Source organism: Vipera berus (assembly GCF_964194415.1).
Source record: "Vipera berus genome assembly, chromosome: 1".
Taxonomy (NCBI): Eukaryota; Metazoa; Chordata; class Lepidosauria; order Squamata; family Viperidae; genus Vipera; species Vipera berus.
In genome coordinates, this window is record NC_138202.1 from 217,299,784 (window position 1) to 217,314,728 (window position 14,945).

The window sequence follows — 14,945 nt, forward strand, 5'->3', positions numbered from 1 at the left end:
TCCAGTTCAATAATTCAAGATACAATAGTTTGGAAAACTGATGCAAACTTTTAAGATCCTCTGTTCAATTCTGTTTCCTCAAAATCAAATTAGAGAAATCCATTCCTGCACATGTACAGAAGCATAAAAATCATACAGATTAGAGAGTTGATCAAACTGTTTTCAAATTGAATGCCCAAAACTGAAACTTCACATAGCTATGAAAACAACCCTGGCTCTTTTCAGGTCCAAAACTAGCCTTAGTTATACAAAAGCAAACCATTAATCTTCTAAAAGCCAAGGATGCAATGGACATGCCTACCTAGAATTAGAAGTATTATTGTAAGTGGAAAGTCAGTACTTTCTGTACTCAGGGGGCAGGGAGAGACCCAAACCTAATTCTTATATATATATAAGACTTAAGTGCTGATTTGGGGTTTGGGGGAACTAGAGAACTACAGTGGTTGTCTTCAGTTTAATTTCTAGCTTTGACCATCTAAAAATTCATCCTTTTATTGCTGAGTCAATATCCTTTTAACCACCACCAAGCTCTGGACAAGGAGATAAGCCTTGTCTTTAAAAACATAACTTATGGAATAACCACCAAGAAGAAACCCTTCACGCCTTTGCTCCATCTTCTTACCACATCCACTTCCCTTAACATCTTTGATCAGTATAAATAAGCACACATATGTTTCTACATTCACTCATGGAAAGAAGGGCCAATTCATTGTTATATATAGCTTTAAAAGATCAGCCCCAAGGAAGTCAGGTTTTTCCAGCATGGTCTAAAGATAACCCTCAGCAGAAAATTGGAGGCTCCCCAGAGTTTGCAGCTTAGAATTGCTCTGAGAACAACTGAATATTTCAGTTACACCAACGTAGTCTTTGTACAAAGATAAACCTGATCGCTGATGTACTGACCCACTTTTTAAACTAACATAACCTACCAAACCAGAATGGCTTTGTTGAAATACTGAATGTTTGTTTATGAAGAAAAACAAATGCTAATATGTATAGGCATGCTTGAGACTACCATCATTACGAACTTCCCTAACTTCTTCTAATAGGCTTGGGAAAATATTTTGTCCTATTTAACTGTGCAAAGAAGGCTTGAAAACCAAATGTTCCCAAACCAGAAAAGCTGCAAATGCACTGAAAGGGGAAATTCAATACACAGCCCATTGTTGTTAATAATGTTTCTGCAGGAATGCTTGAAAAGTCCACCCAATGAACTAGCTATGAGACTCTCCTTTTACAGCATAAATTCACTTTTGGGTCTGAAAGCACTTTGCAAAAATGATTCAGCTTCACCTGAATCATTCCACTGATGCTGATGAAATCAAATGTAAACCATTACTGAATCATAGCTACTGAGAGAGTGAATAACTGCATCTCATCACATCTCATCTAGAATTATATTGTTCACACAATCAGCCAGGTATTTAGACTAGATTTGGCATTTTTATCCACTTATCAATTCCTTCCCAGGAACCTGGGATAGGGTGATGTGATTGTTATTATTATTAGTAGTATTTTAGACAAATACCTGTTTCATAACTATCTCCAATCAGGCGCCCTCCAACTCTCAGGAGACTATACTTCCTAAAATTCCCCATCCAGCAAGCTATGTTGAAGTCCCAAAACCACTTAGAGCAGGGGTCCCCAACCCCTGGTCCGTGGACTGGTACTGGGCTGCGGCATGCCAGTCCACACAAACAAGCAAAGCCCCATCTGTGGGATGCAGGCAACACACAAAACCATGCACTCTCCACTCCATGGAAAAACTTTTCTCCACAGAACTGGTCCCTGGTGTTCAAAAGGTTGGGGACCTCTGGCTTAGAGGGTGCCAGTCTGAGGGAAGACTGTGGCCCAGCTGCAGAAAATTTTAGAAAGTTGTGGATTTTATTTTCATAATGTGCTTTCATATTAAGGTTGTAATTGAATGCATGTTTTTAATCTTAAATATAATGGAATTACTGGGCATCACAAAAGAAATATTTGTCTGAATACCATGTAATTTTGAGTCCAAAACTCTTTATACTTAAATCTAGTCATAACTATGTCTTTTGATTACACTATGTCTGACATTTCATTCAAGGGCAACACACATAATACTTCCCCTTTAATCCTTACAACAAAACTATTAGGAAAGTTATAGACCAATATTCTCCAGAGAGCTTTGTGGCGGAGCAGAGATATGAAACTAGATTCCTCTCAATAAAATCAAGCATACTACAGGGCTTCAAAATGCAAAAAACCACATACATATCATGATTTAGAGGCTAAAATTCAAATAACATTGCAAAACCTTTTCTACCACAGACCTACAATCAAGGTGAATTCAGAGAAATAAATAGTATGTTAATACAATTTCCATCACCCTGAGGATTTACATTGACTTCCCTAAGCAAAGGAAACTATTCCAGTGAAAGAAAACATGACTTTTGAAAAACACTATACATTTTACAGGCAGAATTAAATTTACATTTAATGTTTGCCTATTGAAATTGCTGGAACAATTTTAGCTCACACCCATTCTATCTGGCTTTCTACCAGAAATGCTAACAACAATTCCTTAGGTAAATATTTCAAAGGCTAAAATAGTTTTAATTGTACTTTCTTCCATGCCAACAAAGACTGGCTCCCCTACAGGAGTATTAGGCAATAGAAACATTATTTAAAATGTTAATTGATATAAATATGTCATCCAGAGATATAGAACTCACTAACACCATTTGGGCTATTGACACAATCTACATATATCTAACAGTATCAAAGGGTCATTTCTCACCACACATTAGGCAACTATACAATCAAACAGAAAATACTACTTGCATTTGCAGAAGATCCAGAAAAGTTCAACTCTCTCTAAAACATCTAAAGCAGTGGCCCCCAACCTTTTGGACACCAGGGACCGGTTCCGTGGAGAGAGGTTTTTCCGTGGACTGGAAGGGGCATGGTTTTGCATGCTGTTCGCAACCCACGGATGGGGCTTCGCTTGTTTGCGTGGCCCAGTTTCTGGCATGCCGCCGCCCAGTATGGGTCCACGGACCGGGGGTTGGGGAGCCCTGATCTAAAGCATGTAAATCTGCTGTCATTTCTTGTCATCTTAAGAAACCAATAAGTGCTTTCTTGTTATCTCAAAACAGCTCTTGCAGACAAAAATCAGTACATATAGCTCTACCACAGGCCCACAACCCTTTTTCTTTTGTCACTACCTAGGCCCAGCTATCTCAACCTTTGCTGCCTATGTTCCCCACAATATGCTTCTTAAATCAACTAGAAAATTCCAGGAAAGGACATCATTCTTCCTCCTAAGCAATGGCACTGTGTCACCAACTATTATTAAAACACAGCTTATCTTTCCATCCGTAGGGTGGCAGGAAGGGACAGAAGGGGAATCCCTGAGGTTCAGTACTTTTCTAGAAAATATATGAAAACACTCATCCAGATTAAAAACAAAGAAAGCCATAAATTAGACCCAAAGCAAAGCTGTACCCTTGCCTTAAGACAAACATCTTAAGCATCTTAAGTCAAGCAGGAAAAATTCAGCAATCTCTTGACTTCTTTGACATTCCACCTCCAGTAGGATCGGTGACCTGCTGCCCGATCTGTCTTCCAGCTATTTCCGTACCTTGCGTGATTTCTCTTCTCCACTGTAGAACACATCAGCAATTTCTCCCAGGGAAGCAAAAAAAACCCCAAACCCCAGCTGTCTCTCCTGTGGCTCTCTTACTCCAGAGCAATGAATGACTGCAGACCGGGATACAGCAAAGGAGGCGCAGTAGCTCAAGAACCAGCGCTGCGCTCGCTTCTGTGTCTTACGGAGGCTACTGCAGGGATGTCAATTCATCCCACATCACTGCTTCGAACCCGCCCTGGAGGAGGGAGCTAGTGAAAACAGACAGGAGGCCAAGGGGGTGAATTAAGGGGAATGACTCAAACTGAGATTACAAAGGGAAGTTTACAGGATTAACGGTGGGGCTCTCTTTTAACTATTCCTGCCTCTCTGACTGCTCTGCTCTACAGATGTAGGTCAGTGGGAGATCGGAGTGCCCCCCCCATCACTAAAAATGGATCTAGGGAATGTAAAAACATCATTGGCTGCTGAGGCAAGGGGGTGCAATGCATGTCATTGGAGTTCTGTAAAACCTGGAAAGTGGTCATCGTATTCAAAAATTAAGAAGGGCCAAAATCAGACGTAAATTAATAAGATGGGGATTTATTCATATGGTGAAGTTTCTTTCAAGTAAAGCTCAATTCCAAGCAACTTAAGAATCAGTGGCGGCTAAAGTGCTGAGCTAGGCTAGAAACCAGGAGACTTTTGAGTTCTAGTCTTCTCTTAGGGATGGATGGTGGCTGGATGCCTTTGGCCCAGTCACTCTCTCTCAGTCCACAGACCACCTCCCAGGATTGTTCTTATGGGGAAAATAAGAAGTGGGAGCATTAGGTACGCATACCACTTGGAACCGACAAAAAATAATAAAATAAAATGATACATCCATATCATTATGGTTTGCAGCTATGTGGAAGTTGTTTATCACAGCCTGCTGGCATTTTTTTCAGCTTCCCAATTAAGCCCCTAGGATGGTCAATGACAGCCTCCCATTCAAATATTAACCAGATCCAACCCTTCCTTAGTTTCCAGGTCCTGTGCTGCTACTTTCTGGAATAAATTGATTTTCTGTATCTGGCTGGAAATCTGCAAGGTAGCTTGATTAAATATGCATTCAAATGATAAAAAAGAATGTCTCCATTAATATAATTTTTGCCATTGATTGAACTGAATTAAGTTACACAAAATGACTTTTTGTGAATGATTTGAACAATCTGGTCTATCTGAAATAGTCACAAAAAATCAGCCCTGCGCATATGCTGAAATATGTTTCAGCGTACAAAAAAGCCACTTCTGTACCATCCATCCATACTGCACAATGTACATAACAATTGCCAAATGTGATCAGGACAAAATGTTTCGGTTTTCTAAGATGCCACACAATTTTGCGCTTGGGGGGAAAAAGAATACCCATTATTTTCAAAGGACAGGGTGGCAATCTTGAATAAGAGAGAGAGAGAGAGAGAGAGAGAGAGAGAGAGAGAGAGAGAGAGAGAGAGAGAGAGAGAGATGATAGATAGATAGATAGATAGATAGAGATAGATAGATAGATGATAGATAGATAGATAGATAGATAGATAGATAGATAGATAGATAGATAGATAGATAGATAGATAGATAGATAGATAGATAGATGAGGGGGGGCTATCCAGGTAATATTTCAGAATTTCATTAGATTAGAATGAAAATATAACCTTATTTGGTCTTTTTTTTCCATACAAAGAGATTGTTAGTTTTAAATGCTGCTGGAAGTATAAATTTCCCAAAACAGGGCTTCCTGGGACAATATTCCAGGTCTTTTTTTAAAAAAAAAGTTAACCCTTTTAAATCTCTTACTTTGCACAACTCTTCTGAACACTGGAAACCTGGAAAATGACACGGCTAATCAACGGTGAGGCAGAAACCCTGTCCCTATTTAAGCTCTACCCGAGGTCTGAAGACTTTGTGCCAGGAGGCGCTTCCGCCAACCCGCGCCCACCTCCTCCCCTCTGCAAAGACGCCGCGCTTGCTCTAACTCAGAGGAAGGGCAACGCGAAAGGCGCGAGAGGAACCACCTGTTTTTTTTTAATTTGGCGGGTCCCGTTCGGCTGTCGGGATCCCCCCCTCGGCAGGGCCCTTTGCTTTTCAAGTTGATCTGCGCTTGGCCGTTGCATTGTGACTCAGCGCCAGGAGGAGGAGAGCTGAGGTGATCCCTTCGGCCAATCAGAGGGCCCGCCTGGCCTCAGCCGAACAGCCAGCCTTCAGGAAAGGGGGCGGATCCGCGAAATGTGAGTATTTGGGTGGCGCTGTGGAATGTTGTTGGCCGGAGCCTCTCAGGCACGTGTCGTGTAAATACCATTATCCTGAGGCTGGCGTGAAAAACATTGTTGGGATCGTCGGAGGCGCTGGCTTAATGGGCAGGCGGAACCGAAAGGATTTCACACACACACACACACACACACACACACAGAGAGACACGTTAGAGAAGGAGGTGATTTATTAGCACGTCTAATTAAAAAAAGGACGAGGTGACGTTAGTGCCAGTCAATCACGCCGTGGATCACACGGTGCTTATTTGCGCTGCTCGGGGGAAAAAGAAAAAACACGATACCTTTAAAAAATAGCAAATCTCTATTAGAACCTATAGATTGGTTGATTGTTCTAAGTATTGTATTATATTTAATACAATACTTATATACAGCCTTGGTGGAGCAGTGGGCTAATGCCTCCTTAAGTAACACCAGCTGCCTGCAATTAGTGCAGGTTTCTTATCCCACCAGGCTCAAGGTTGACTCAGCCTTCCATCCTTCCGAGGTAGGTAAAATGAGGACCCAGATTGTTGGGGGCAATAAGCTGACTTTGTAAAAATGCCGCTTGGGGTGTGTGTGAAAGCCCTAATAAGCAGGCATATACATAGAATGAAGGCTACTGCTAAGCTTGTAAGCTGCTGAGTCTTCGGAGAAGGACGGGATATAAATGGAATTAAAATTTAAAAAAAATAATTGATTTGTGTATTTAAGTGTATTTTATGTGTACATATATATATATATGAATATTGTAGACAAGGTATGTCAGTCCGTTTGCACCGTGTCCAATGTTTTTAAATAATAAATTTAATAAAGTAAAAAAAATAGCAAATGAATTCCTCCATCCTGCCCAGGCGGAGTGGTCGGGGGAGGGGGGGAGAGAGAGAGGCAGGCTTCTCTGCATTTTCAATTTCATAAATCTTATACCCAGAACTGCGTTGTTGAACCCGATCTGGTAATTTTACAAAGCTACTCTTCCCGTTGAGCATTTAAAAAAAAATGTATCTGTTGCTTGAGCAATCTTTCTCGTCAGTCTGATGTAAAAGGAAGCAACCGAAGGCTCTGTTTGGGTGGTCTGAGGTCAGATATACTCCCTAGAAAACTTAACTTGGTTGAAGCAGCAGTTCTAGATAAATTGCTTGGGTAGTAACTTAGGGGTAAAAATGAATGGAGAAGAACCGGTTCACTCAAACATCTCCAGGTCAAAAGCAAGATGGGGGGAAAAAAAGATGCTCTTAACATATTACACAACTAATAATTTATGTATGGGCTGTTTCACAGTTTTTTGCTTATGAAATGTACAGGGGTATCAGAAATATTCTACGTTTCACAACAGAAACAGTAGCTGGCTTTTGAGACACTCCAGTGTATATAATCCACTCTTAACTGTGTTCAATAATTGGCAGGAATAATATATCAATACTCATCTATCAAAGGAACTCTAGGCCACAGAGGTCCCTGACACAATCTCATTCTCAGTCTGTGGGACACACCCACACCAGCGCCTCTGTGCCCCAGTGCCTAGAGGAATTTTCTTTATCTGCACGTACAATCAATTATTGATTTTCTCTGCTGTAAAAGTTCATGGCCTTTCTAGAGTGACTCACTGGTTGTATATGTCCTTACTACATGAGACCATTCTTCTCTGTGTTCATCAGTGCTTTTTTTGTAAAAGAAAAAGGTGCCAGAACTCACATATGTCATACAACCCACCTTGCCTACCCTACAAGGTTCCATCCAAAAAAGGTGCCGGAACTCCGTTCTGAGCGTTCTATGAGAAAAAAAGCCCTGGTCTTGATAGGACTGCTAGAAGCTTCCAAAGATAGTGAGTGTCTGTCTCAGACCTGCTGCAAGAGTCTGTGATTCAAGTTCGTAATGGCTATAATTCCCAGTGAGAGGTCATACTGGCTAAGCAGATGGAAGCTGAAGTCCATCAAAGCCTGCAGGACCACTGGTTTTTCCATCAAAACCTGCAGGACCACTGGTTTTTGGCCCCCTCCACATTTAATTGAGGTTTCACTGAATAGTTCACTTTTCACAGTAGAGTAGTTTTCACTTACTATCAACCACAGTCCTTAGACTTCCTGTATCATAATTGCAGCCTACAGTTTAAAAGTTTGAATATCCTGAAAACATGGTATTGAGACAACATACTATGTCTACTTATTCAGTTTAAGGTCTATATGTGCACTTTATTTTAAGCATCACTCTGACCACACAGAATTCATGTTTACTTAATTGCCCAAAATACCTGTTAAAGCTTGGGATGCATTAATACAGTTTAGTAAACATAACTCCAATTTAAAATTTTGCTTTTCAAAGAGAATTAGGAGTGGCGAATATACTTATTGCCCCAAGTTACAGTTTGGCAGTTCTAGCACTATAGATTTAGTATAGCTCCGATCACATGTTTTGTATGATTCCTATTGCTAACTCAGGAAACTAGTTTCTTAATCTGATCTTTCCTATTATTGATGGATTGCAACAGCAGCAGCAAAAGAAACAAGTAAAAAGCAACAAAACCTATTGCTGGCATGTTATTATAGGAAGAGAATGGGCAGGAATTGAATGAACCCATAAAAAAGAATATCAGGATCTTAAGTAACAGATCCTCCTAGTGTTCAGGGAATATTCATTGCCAAACATTTGAGTTTTAGAACCTTTAACTATTTAGCACTTATAGCATGCATTGTAACATTTTGTACAGGTAGTCCTCGATTTATAAACATTCATTTAGTGACCATTCAAAGTTACAACAGCACTGAAAAAAGTGACTTATGACTGATTTTCACACTTGGTGACCAATAAGCTTCCCCATGTCATGTGATCAAAATTCGGGCACTTGGCAACTGGCATATATTTATGACAGTTGCACTGTCCTGGGATCATGTGATCACCATTTGTAACCTTCCCAGCCAACTTTCCACAAGCAAAGTCAATGGGAAAAGCCAAATTCATTCAGTGACTGCATGATTCACTTAACAACTGCAATATTTGCTTAATCGTGATAAAAAGAAATAGTAAAATGGGGCAAAACTCATTTAACAAGTGCCTTGCTTACCAACGGAATATTTGGGCTCAGTTGTGATCGTAAGTGAAGGACGACCTGCATAGCAATTTTCACATATACAGTTTTTAAAACGAAACCTTTTCAATACATTGAAATACATACTCAGCCTTAGCTAAACAGGATGCAAACGCACTTAGTTCTTCGTCCTTTCACAATTGGCCTATCCATTTTCACTTGCAAATCATGTAAATCCTGAAAACAAATTCTCTCTCCCACATACCTCCCAAAGCTATCTAGCTTTGTTTATTATAAAAATCAAGGACATATAAACAGACATTTAAATACAGTGGTTCTCTCGCTTGATTTCTTAGGTGGGAATCTTTAAGAAATGGTAGGTGTTCCTTAGTCCATATTTGGTTGAAGTATTAACTTATTTCTGGAATTCCTATTGCAGACTGGTTAATTGTTTGGGCTTGTCTTTATTTAAAATCTTGACATAAATATACTGTATAGGCAGAGTAGATTAGTCACTCCCTGAGTTATCTACTGAAGTTTTCCTCATTTGCTTGATGATCCTGTTTTCTTTTCAGACATTTAATGTTCTTCCCTTGGTTCCCACATCCTTCTCCTAAAATCCCAAGAATTGAATTTCCCTCCACCAATCCTGATTTCCTATGTCTTAGGAAGTGGCTATTGTTAAAGGGGGGCATCATTTCCAGGCAGATTCTGATAATATCAAAAGTACTGAGTTACAAGAGGATAAGAAAAGATGAAAGAAAAAAACAGGGTTTGGTTGGATGGACCCAGTTTTAGCTTCTGCTCCAGTTAAAAGGGTAAAGGAATTATCAAGTCTGACTGCTCTTTAGAAGGTCAGATCCTGAAGCTAAAACTCAAATACTTTGGCCACCTAATGAGAAGGAAGGACTCACTGGAGAAGAGCCTAATGCTGGGAAAGATTGAGGGCAAGAGAAGAAGGGGACGACAGAGAATGAGGTGGCTGGATGGAGTTACTGAAGCAGTAGGCGTGAGCTTAAATGGACTTCAGAAGATGGTAGAGGACAGGAAGGCCTGGAGGAACGTTGTGCATAGGGTTGCGATGGGTCGGACACGACTTCGCAGCTAACAACAACAATTATCAAGTAAGAATAGCTAAAGGATCCGAGTAGGAGATTGCATTGCGGTAGTTAGTTCTTTGCTTCCTCAAAAAGTGACAGATTCCCAGGGTAACGTTACAGGGTTTAGTTTCCTTTGAATGAGTCAGCACTGATGATTTACAGTAACCTTTTCAGGAGAGTTGTATTTATAGATGCAGAGGTCAGTGAAAAGAAGCAAACAACAGGCAGCCGAGGTGCATTTCTCACAACAGGCTTTTGAAAACCACCTGTGTCCATCATGTACAACCTAAGCCACAGCTTGGTTGGGGTTTTCACCCACACCTTGACAAATTAAAATGACCAAATTGGTCCAAACTATTCCACTCCTTCACCCTGATCAGTGGCTGTCAACTGTCTGAAGACAGAATGTTCTAAGTTACCAAGGATTCAGGCTGTGCTTTTGTCAAGCTCCTCCCCGCTCAGCTGCTCCTTCCTAGCATTTTACTGGTTTGGTCAAGTGGTAAAAGCACCTACCGGTAGCTAAAAACTAGGAGACTGATAGTTCCAGTCCCACCTTAAGTTTGAAAGCTGATTGGGTGACCCTGGGCCAATCAGTCTCTCTCAGCCCACCCACCTCACAAGGCTGCTGTTGTGGGGAAAAATAGGAGGAGGAAGGAATATTAGGTATGTTCATATGTTGAGTTATTTATAAAAACAAGAAAGGCAAGAATAGAATAGAATAGAATAGAATAGAATAGAATAGAATAGAATAGAATAGAATAGAATAGAATAGAATAGAATAGAATAGAATAGAATAGAATAGGAATTGGAAGGGACCTTGGAGGTCTTCTAGTCCAACCCTTTGCTCAAGCCAGAGACCCTGTATCATTTCAAACAAATGGTTGTCTAATCTCCTTTTGGAAACCTCTTTCAAATTGGCTGGGGATAATGGACAGGCATACCAGTTAGGGTGGTGATTGGGGTGCACTACCTTCTGAGAAGGTGGCCTCAATGTGTAATATCATTGTTGCATTCCAATCCTTTGGGCTCTGCTTCAAAGCCTGGTAACCAGGGCTCCAGAGAACTTGGTTTCTAGCAGCTGCTTCTATAACAAATCTGCCTGGTCCATGACTTAATTGGGAATTCAGTAATGTTTGCATTACTGAAATTTGCCTGGGGAGGGGGCACTTCCCTTCTTTGAGGTTTCCCAAGGTGGTTTTCAAGTATGGCATTAGCATGGACTCAGGAGCAGGATGGTGGCCGGGCAGTTGTTATTCAACAAATTCTAGGGGGAGACTCAGGGGTACTGGATATGAGGCCTTTTTTGTGAATCTGAGCTGTTGGGATCTGAACGAACTGTTACTTAACTGTATGTTAAGAGTTTCCTGGCTGCATAGCAACCTCTGCCTGAGCTGCTTGAATCTGTGCCAAGATTGGTAGTGGAATTAATTCCCTGGGTTGTGGGAATTCAGTCAGCTATCCATGGGTTATATAAAATAAATAAAACTGAGAGGCATCTGGTAACCATGATCCAGGTTATCTCTGGCCCAAAACACAGCCACACATTAGACCTGGTTTTTATCCTACAGCCATGGCAACATGATATGGAGTTGGAAGGGAAGTGGTGCGGAGTTACCATCAATCCCTTATCATAAATAGATCATCCCTTGCTGGCTTTGGTGGGAGGACTTCTGCAACTGCTCCAGAAAGCAGAGCCATGGGTAGTTTTGGGCATATCTCACTTTACCCATATAATGCTTTTGCTTCAATGGAATGGAATGGAATGGAATGGAATGGAATGGAATGGAATGGAATGGAATAGAATAGAATAGAATAGAATAGAATAGAATAGAATAGAATAGAATAGAATAGAATAGAATAGAATAGAATAGAATAGAATAGAATAGAATAGAATAGAATAGAATAGAATTCTTTATTGACCAAGTGTGATTGGACACACAAGGAATTTGTCTCCGATGCATAAGCTCTCATGCTCATAATCATAAAATACAATCATAAGATACAACAGTCAGTGATAGTCATAGGATACAAAATAATCAACATTAATCATAATAAGATCCTAAATAAAAACAAACATGAATCATGAGATACAAACAACAAAGTTATCGTAAGAAGCTAGGAAATGGGTAATGGGAAAGAGAAGGGTAATAGTAAGGGGGGAGACTGTGGTTGTTTGAGTGTGCAATGGCAAAATAGGCCAACATGGGGCAATTAAAAGTTGCTGGTTGTCAGTATAAAGCCCTGCGTGGCGTGGGGGCACTTCCAGTGGAACTGTCTTGCTCCCATTGTTTCTGCTCACCTCACCAAATTTAGCAGAATAGGCATGTTCTGTGTCCTCTATCAAACAATAAGATTTTGTTGGACCAAGGAGTTGGGTCTTCTCTGTGCCAATGCCTTGGGGAACAGCAAACTCCCAGGGATCCAGATGACCCCGCCACCCTACCCTACCCCCATTAGCCTTTCTTGAGGCGTAGAAGACTTGGCTGTTTTTCCAGCCACTTGAGCTTGTAGCCTCTGTTGTTGATATAGTTTTATGATTGGATTGGATTATTTACCTCAGGCATTATTAATTGCTGTTTGTAAATATTGGATTTTTAATATCTGTAGGTTGCCCAAAATGGTGGGAAATAGACAGCCTTATAAACTAAATGGGGTTTTATATTTGTTCAGGGATTAAATTTAATTATTTTAACTGTCTTTAACTTTTGTATTGTATTGACATTTTTAAATACTTTGTAAACCGCCCTGAGTCCTATGGGAAAAGGGCGGTATATAAATTCAATAAACTAAACTAAACTAAATAAAGTATTATTATAATATGAGTAATATGACTTACGACCATTTGTTTAATAATGGTTTAAAGTTATGATGGCCTCAGAAAGTGACTAATGACCTGTATTCACACTTCCCACCCTCACACTACTCAGTCATGTGATCGCAGTTGGGGTGCTTGGCAAATGGCTCACACTTATGACCACTTGCAGAATCCTGCCGTTACATAATCACAATTAGTGACCTTTTTTTAGCAATTTCTGACCAAAAAAATGTAAACAAAATCCCATTGGGGGAGCTAGATTCACTAAATAATTGGTGTAAAAATTGTCACTATTTGACTTACAACCACAGCAATTTATGACAGAAATTCCGCTCTCAGTTGTGGTCATAAATCGAGGACTACCTGTACAATAGCAACAGATTATAGGGTTTGTTAAAACCATTGTTGCATTTAGGCACATGTGGTTTTAATGTAAGACATACTGATATCAAGTTATTGCATCAAATAGAAAAGAAATAAATAGAAAAAATAGAAAAGGTGGTCGTACACACAATTGTGGCACCTGCTACATGAGTCATAGTTTACATCCTGATTCAGCACTGTCACATAATTTGCCTCCAACATTTCCCAAGACAGAAAATGCACGCAATGCTTTCAGTCAAGTACAAGGAAGAGCAAAACTCAGTGATGTTCCCATATGTTTAAGGAGAATTTTGTATGTGTGTGCCTTCAAGTCAATTATGACTCCTGACTAGTTCCTGCAGGTTTTTTTTTTGTAAAGTAGAATTAGGAGAGTGTATTATCAGGTATAGAGGGACGTGGTAGCTCAGTGGGTTAGGACGCTGAGCTTGTCGATCAGAAGGTCGGCAGTTTGGCGGGTCGAATCCCGAGTGCCGCGTAACAGAGTGAGCGCCTGTTACTCGTCCCAGCTTCTGCCAACCTAGCAGTTCGAAAGCACGTAAAAATGCAAGTAGAAAAATAGGGACCACTACAGTGGGAAGGTAACAGCGTTCCGTGCGCCTTTGGCGTCTAGTCATGCCAGCCACATGACCACGGAGACGTCCTCAGACAAGCGCTTGCTCTTCAGCTTTGAAACGGAGATGAGCACCGGCCCCTAGAGTCGGAAACGACTAGCACGCATGTGCGGGGGAACCTTTACCTTTACTTTTTTATTATCAGGTAGGCAAGTGTTGTTGTTGTTGTTAGTTGCGAAGTTGTGTCCGACCCATCGTGACCCCATGGACAACATTCCTCCAGTCCTTCCTGTCCTCTACCATCTTCTGGAGTCCATTTAAGCTCACGCTTATTGCTTCAGTGACTCCATTTACAGCTATTCTGTTCTTCCTTTTTGTGTTAGGCCCTCAACAAGATTGAATCTGGGGTTTGGCTGGCATGCAATGAGTAACCCAAATGTTCCCTGGTTCAGGTTATAGAAATGTTGTACAGGTAGTTCTTGGTTGATGACAGCAGTCGGGGTTGGAATTTCCATCGCTAAGCTACACAGTAGGAAAACGCATCACTTAGCAAGAGCTGATCTGAGACTTCCTGACTTCCATTGCTAAGTCAATCATCATGAGTTGTTAAGCAAGGATGTCACCTGATCTCCATTTGAGACCTCCTGCTGGCTTCCCCAATGACTTTGCTTGTAAGAAGCTGGCAAAGAAGGTTGCAAATGGCGACTATGTGACTGCAGGGCCCTTGGGGGTTGGAATTTTGAGGACCAATCCTGTCACTCCTTCAACACTGTCACAAGGCCAGATGGTCGCTCAATCAGTGATTGTTAAGCGAGGGGCATTGTATTTTATGAGTGATGAACCAATGGAGATTCATTATAATTCTACTTTCCAATAAAAAAAAATATTGAGAGATGTTCAATATTTGTGCTTCAAAACAAAACAAAACAAAACCAAGGCCCTGTATCTGGTTGCTTAATAAGAAAGGCTTGGTTTAATTAATTAGACTTTTTTTAATGATTTGGCCAAGCTATATCCATTAAAAGAGAGGTTCATAATGTGCATATGGTTAATAAAATGCTGCTATATACTTCAAACTCTGGCTAAAGCTGAAGTACCATGAAATGGAATTTATGGCAGTTCCATCCAATAAGATTCTTCTTCAGTCAAATCACATTCATTCTGTTTTTATAATTGTTATATATTAT

General features: G+C 40.5%; 1 protein-coding gene across 3 annotated transcripts in view; it reads right to left on the reverse strand.

The window, feature by feature from the left end:
- LPIN1 (lipin 1) overlaps positions 1-5,554 on the reverse strand; it is a 56,374-nt gene extending 50,820 nt beyond the window's left edge. For 2 of the 3 annotated variants that reach the window (XM_081346533.1, XM_081346531.1), the window contains exon 1: positions 3,617-3,970. The gene's annotated coding sequence lies outside the window, so the exon portion shown is untranslated. Of the gene's footprint in view, positions 1-3,616; positions 3,971-5,434 lie in introns of those variants that run through there. The other variant, XM_081346532.1, reaches the window with a different exon arrangement.
- Positions 5,555-14,945: the final 9,391 nt, after the last annotated feature.